A 6,280-nucleotide genomic window follows, 5' to 3' on the forward strand; every position below is an offset into this window, starting at 1 on the left:
GGTTCCTTGGTTTTCTGTTACAGATGCATATCTTCATTTGATCCTCCTGTTGATGCATGAATTTTACTGCAGAGCAAGAAATACAAACATGAAGTGTATTCAACGTTTAAAAAGCATTGTCAATTTTGAATCTACATAACATTTCACATTTCCTGTTACTGAGGGAATATTGTTGTGTTGTGTGATACTGCTGCCAGGTAAAATCTGTTGTTACACAAGTGCATGCCAAATAATAAGGTTTCTATCCCATACCGGGAGTAGAACCTATGACACCTGTGCGTACACCAGAAATCCTTACCGATAGACCATATGGGAAAAGACGTTCTTAAAAAAAACATCACAGACAAATCTATAAATGTTGAAATGATGCCTTTTGTAATTAATAGCTCCATTTTTTTTCTCAGAGATGTTGGGATGAAAAGTCCCATATAAAATCAGTCTAAAATGTGTTTGAAAAGAGAACAGCCAGACACAATGAAAAGTATACAGTATCATTCCCGGCTTGATTTCAATCAATTAAAAATAGTGACGAGCCAGCCAGGAGTCGAACCTAGAAACTTCTGATCCGTAGTCAGACACATTATCCATTGCGCCACTGGCCCCACAGACAACCTGAAGTCAGGTCACTGCTAGAACAGTGTACACAGTCATAGCTTTTGTCAAAGACAAGGTTCTTTGGTTTTCTGTTACAGATGCATATCTTCATTTGATCCTCCTGTTGTTGCATGAATTTTACTGCAGAGCAAGAACTGCAAACATGATGTGTATTCAACGTTTAAAAAGCCTTGTCAATTTTGAATCTACATAACATGTCACATTTCCTGAGGGAATACTTTTGTGTTGTGTGATACTGCAGCCAGTTAAAATATGTTGTTACACAAGTGCATGGCACACGACAAGATGTTCTTTCCCATACCGGGAGTTGAACCCGGGCCACCTGGGTGAAAACCAGGAATCCTTACCGCTAGACCATATGGGAAGACGTTCCCTTTAAAAAAACATCAAGGTCAAAACTATAAATGTTGAAATTATGCCTGTTGTAATTAAAAGCGCCATATTTTTTCTCAGAGATGTTGGGGAAAAGTCCCATATAAAATCAGTCTAAAATGTGTTTGAAGAGAGAACAGCCAGACACAATGAAAAGTATACAGTATTTTTCCCAGCTTGATTTTGGTCAACTAAAGACAGTGTTGATTCAGCCAGGATTTCAACCTTGAATCTTCTGATCTGTGTACACAGTCATAGCGTCTGTCACGACAAGGTTCCTTGGTTTTCTGTTACAGATGCATATCTTCATTTGATCCTCCTGTTGATGCATGAATTTTACTGCAGAGCAAGAAATACAAACATGAAGTGTATTCAACGTTTAAAAAGCATTGTCAATTTTGAATCTACATAACATTTCACATTTCCTGTTACTGAGGGAATATTATTGTGTTGTGTGATACTGCTGCCAGGTAAAATCTGTTGTTACACAAGTGCATGCCAAATAATAAGGTTTCTATCCCATACCGGGAGTAGAACCTATGACACCTGTGCGTACACCAGAAATCCTTACCGATAGAACATATGGGAAAAGACTTTCTTAAAAAAAACATCACAGACAAATCTATAAATGTTGAAATGATGCCTTTTGTAATTAATAGCTCCATTTTTTTTCTCAGAGATGTTGGGATGAAAAGTCCCATATAAAATCAGTCTAAAATGTGTTTGAAAAGAGAACAGCCAGACACAATGAAAAGTATACAGTATCATTCCCGGCTTGATTTCAATCAATCAAATATAGTGACGAGCCAGCCAGGAGTCGAACCTAGAATCTTCTGATCCGTAGTCAGACACGTTATCCATTGCGCCACTGGCCCCACAGACAAGCTGAAGTCAGGTCACTGCTAGAACAGTGTACACAGTCATAGCTTTTGTCAAAGACAAGGTTCTTTGGTTTTCTGTTACAGATGCATATCTTCATTTGATCCTCCTGTTGTTGCATGAATTTTACTGCAGAGCAAGAACTGCAAACATGATGTGTATTCAACGTTTAAAAAGCCTTGTCAATTTTGAATCTACATAACATGTCACATTTCCTGAGGGAATACTTTTGTGTTGTGTGATACTGCAGCCAGTTAAAATATGTTGTTACACAAGTGCATGGCACACGACAAGATGTTCTTTCCCATACCGGGAGTTGAACCCGGGCCACCTGGGTGAAAACCAGGAATCCTTACCGCTAGACCATATGGGAAGCCGTTTCCTTTAAAAAAACATCAAGGTCAAAACTATAAATGTTGAAATTATGCCTGTTGTAATTAAAAGCGCCATATTTTTTCTCAGAGATGTTGGGGAAAAGTCCCATATAAAATCAGTCTAAAATGTGTTTGAAGAGAGAACAGCCAGACACAATGAAAAGTATACAGTATTTTTCCCAGCTTGATTTTGGTCAACTAAAGACAGTGTTGATTCAGCCAGGATTTCAACCTTGAATCTTCTGATCTGTGTACACAGTCATAGCGTCTGTCACGACAAGGTTCCTTGGTTTTCTGTTACAGATGCATATCTTCATTTGATCCTCCTGTTGTTGCATGAATTTTACTGCAGAGCAAGAAATGCAAACATGAAGTGTATTCAACGTTTAAAAAGCATTGTCAATTTTGAATCTACATAACATTTCACATTTCCTGTTACTGAGGGAATATTGTTGTGTTGTGTGATACTGCTGCCAGGTAAAATCTGTTGTTACACAAGTGCATGCCAAATAATAAGGTTTCTATCCCATACCGGGAGTAGAACCTATGACACCTGTGCGTACACCAGAAATCCTTACCGATAGACCATATGGGAAAAGACTTTCTTAAAAAAAACATCACAGACAAATCTATAAATGTTGAAATGATGCCTTTTGTAATTAATAGCTCCATTTTTTTTCTCAGAGATGTTGGGATGAAAAGTCCCATATAAAATCAGTCTAAAATGTGTTTGAAAAGAGAACAGCCAGACACAATGAAAAGTATACAGTATCATTCCCGGCTTGATTTCAATCAATCAAATATAGTGACGAGCCAGCCAGGAGTCGAACCTAGAATCTTCTGATCCGTAGTCAGACACGTTATCCATTGCGCCACTGGCCCCACAGACAAGCTGAAGTCAGGTCACTGCTAGAACAGTGTACACAGTCATAGCTTTTGTCAAAGACAAGGTTCTTTGGTTTTCTGTTACAGATGCATATCTTCATTTGATCCTCCTGTTGTTGCATGAATTTTACTGCAGAGCAAGAACTGCAAACATGATGTGTATTCAACGTTTAAAAAGCCTTGTCAATTTTGAATCTACATAACATGTCACATTTCCTGAGGGAATACTTTTGTGTTGTGTGATACTGCAGCCAGTTAAAATATGTTGTTACACAAGTGCATGGCACACGACAAGATGTTCTTTCCCATACCGGGAGTTGAACCCGGGCCACCTGGGTGAAAACCAGGAATCCTTACCGCTAGACCATATGGGAAGCCGATTCCTTTAAAAAAACATCAAGGTCAAAACTATAAATGTTGAAATTATGCCTGTTGTAATTAAAAGCGCCATATTTTTTCTCAGAGATGTTGGGGAAAAGTCCCATATAAAATCAGTCTAAAATGTGTTTGAAGAGAGAACAGCCAGACACAATGAAAAGTATACAGTATTTTTCCCAGCTTGATTTTGGTCAACTAAAGACAGTGTTGATTCAGCCAGGATTTCAACCTTGAATCTTCTGATCTGTGTACACAGTCATAGCGTCTGTCACGACAAGGTTCCTTGGTTTTCTGTTACAGATGCATATCTTCATTTGATCCTCCTGTTGTTGCATGAATTTTACTGCAGAGCAAGAAATGCAAACATGAAGTGTATTCAACGTTTAAAAAGCATTGTCAATTTTGAATCTACATAACATTTCACATTTCCTGTTACTGAGGGAATATTGTTGTGTTGTGTGATACTGCTGCCAGGTAAAATCTGTTGTTACACAAGTGCATGCCAAATAATAAGGTTTCTATCCCATACCGGGAGTAGAACCTATGACACCTGTGCGTACACCAGAAATCCTTACCGATAGACCATATGGGAAAAGACTTTCTTAAAAAAAACATCACAGACAAATCTATAAATGTTGAAATGATGCCTTTTGTAATTAATAGCTCCATTTTTTTTCTCAGAGATGTTGGGATGAAAAGTCCCATATAAAATCAGTCTAAAATGTGTTTGAAAAGAGAACAGCCAGACACAATGAAAAGTATACAGTATCATTCCCGGCTTAATTTCAATCAATTAAACATAGTGACGAGCCAGCCAGGAGTCGAACCTAGAATCTTCTGATCCGTAGTCAGACACTTTATCCACTGCACCACTTTCCCCACAGACAAGCTGAAGTCAGGTCACTCCTAGAACAGTGTACACAGTCATAGCTTTTGTCAACGACAAGGTTCTTTGGTTTTCTGTTACAGATGCATATCTTCATTTGATCCTCCTGTTGTTGCATGAATTTTACTGCAGAGCAAGAACTGCAAACATGAAGTGTATTCAACGTTTAAAAAGCCTTGTCAATTTTGAATCTACATAACATGTCACATTTCCTGAGGGAATACTTTTGTGTTGTGTGATACTGCAGCCAGTTAAAAAATGTTGTTACACAAGTGCATGGCACACGACAAGATGTTCTTTCCCATACCGGGAGTTGAACACGGGCCACCTGGGTGAAAACCAGGAATCCTTACCGCTAGACCATATGGAAGACATTTCCTTTAAAAAAACATCAAGGTCAAAACTATAAATGTTGAAATTATGCCTGTTGTAATTAAAAGCGCCATATTTTTTATCAGAGATGTTGGGGAAAAGTCCAATATAAAATCAGTCTAAAATGTGTTTGAAGAGAGAACAGCCAGACACAATGAAAAGTATACAGTATTTTTCCCAGCTTGATTTTGGTCAACTAAAGACAGTGTTGATTCAGCCAGGATTTCAACCTTGAATCTTCTGATCTGTGTACACAGTCATAGCGTCTGTCACGACAAGGTTCCTTGGTTTTCTGTTACAGATGAATATCTTCATTTGATCCTCCTGTTGTTGCATGAATTTTACTGCAGAGCAAGAAATGCAAACATGAAAGTGTATTCAACGTTTAAAAAGCATTGTCAATTTTGAATCTACATAACATTTCACATTTCCTGTTACTGAGGGAATATTGTTGTGTTGTGTGATACTGCTGCCAGGTAAAATCTGTTGTTACACAAGTGCATGCCAAATAATAAGGTTTCTATCCCATACCGGGAGTAGAACCTATGACACCTGTGCATACACCAGAAATCCTTACCGATAGACCATATGGGAAAAGACTTTCTTAAAAAAAACATCACAGACAAATCTATAAATGTTGAAATGATGCCTTTTGTAATTAATAGCTCCTTTTTTGTTCTCAGAGATGTTGGGATGAAAAGTCCCATATAAAATCAGTCTAAAATGTGTTTGAAAAGAGAACAGCCAGACACAATGAAAAGTATACAGTATCATTCCCGGCTTGATTTCAATCAATTAAATATAGTGACGAGCCAGCCAGGAGTCGAAACTAGAATCGTCTGATCCGTAGTCAGACACTGTATCCACTGCGCCACTTTCCCCACAGACAAGTTGAAGTCAGGTCACTCCTAGAACAGTGTACACAGTCATAGCTTTTGTCAACGACAAGGTTCTTTGGTTTTCTGTTACAGATGCATATCTTCATTTGATCCTCCTGTTGTTGCATGAATTTTACTGCAGAGCAAGAACTGCAAACATGAAGTGTATTCAACGTTTAAAAAGCCTTGTCAATTTTGAATCTACATAACATGTCACATTTCCTGAGGGAATATTTTTGTGTTCTGTGATACTGCAGCCAGTTAAAAAATGTTGTTACACAAGTGCATGGCACACGACAAGATGTTCTTTCCCATACCGGGAGTTGAACCCGGGCCACCTGGGTGAAAACCAGGAATCCTTACCGCTAGACCATATGGGAAGACATTTCCTTTAAAAAAACATCAAGGTCAAAACTATAGATGTTGAAATTATGCCTGTTGTAATTAAAAGCGCCATATTTTTTCTCAGAGATGTTGGGGAAAAGTCCAATATAAAATCAGTCTAAAATGTGTTTGAAGAGAGAACAGCCAGACACAATGAAAAGTATACAGTATTTTTCCCAGCTTGATTTTGGTCAACTAAAGACAGTGTTGATTCAGCCAGGATTTCAACCTTGAATCTTCTGATCTGTGTACACAGT

General features: G+C 38.1%; 7 non-coding genes across 7 annotated transcripts; all 7 read right to left on the reverse strand.

The window, feature by feature from the left end:
* Positions 1–907: 907 nt before the first annotated feature.
* trnae-uuc (transfer RNA glutamic acid (anticodon UUC)) lies at positions 908–979 on the reverse strand. Its single transcript has one exon. It is a non-coding gene; the product is annotated as a tRNA-Glu (tRNA).
* An 810-nt stretch (positions 980–1,789) lies between these two features.
* Positions 1,790–1,862, reverse strand: trnar-acg (transfer RNA arginine (anticodon ACG)). Its single transcript has one exon. It is a non-coding gene; the product is annotated as a tRNA-Arg (tRNA).
* Positions 1,863–2,167: 305 nt separating this feature from the next.
* On the reverse strand, positions 2,168–2,239 carry trnae-uuc (transfer RNA glutamic acid (anticodon UUC)). Its single transcript has one exon. It is a non-coding gene; the product is annotated as a tRNA-Glu (tRNA).
* Positions 2,240–3,049: 810 nt separating this feature from the next.
* Positions 3,050–3,122, reverse strand: trnar-acg (transfer RNA arginine (anticodon ACG)). Its single transcript has one exon. It is a non-coding gene; the product is annotated as a tRNA-Arg (tRNA).
* Positions 3,123–3,427: 305 nt separating this feature from the next.
* trnae-uuc (transfer RNA glutamic acid (anticodon UUC)) lies at positions 3,428–3,499 on the reverse strand. Its single transcript has one exon. It is a non-coding gene; the product is annotated as a tRNA-Glu (tRNA).
* Positions 3,500–4,687: 1,188 nt separating this feature from the next.
* trnae-uuc (transfer RNA glutamic acid (anticodon UUC)) lies at positions 4,688–4,759 on the reverse strand. Its single transcript has one exon. It is a non-coding gene; the product is annotated as a tRNA-Glu (tRNA).
* Positions 4,760–5,947: 1,188 nt separating this feature from the next.
* Positions 5,948–6,019, reverse strand: trnae-uuc (transfer RNA glutamic acid (anticodon UUC)). Its single transcript has one exon. It is a non-coding gene; the product is annotated as a tRNA-Glu (tRNA).
* Between the last annotated feature and the right edge of the window lie 261 nt (positions 6,020–6,280).

The sequence above is a fragment of the Salvelinus fontinalis genome, unplaced genomic scaffold (assembly GCF_029448725.1).
Source record: "Salvelinus fontinalis isolate EN_2023a unplaced genomic scaffold, ASM2944872v1 scaffold_2162, whole genome shotgun sequence".
Taxonomy (NCBI): Eukaryota; Metazoa; Chordata; class Actinopteri; order Salmoniformes; family Salmonidae; genus Salvelinus; species Salvelinus fontinalis.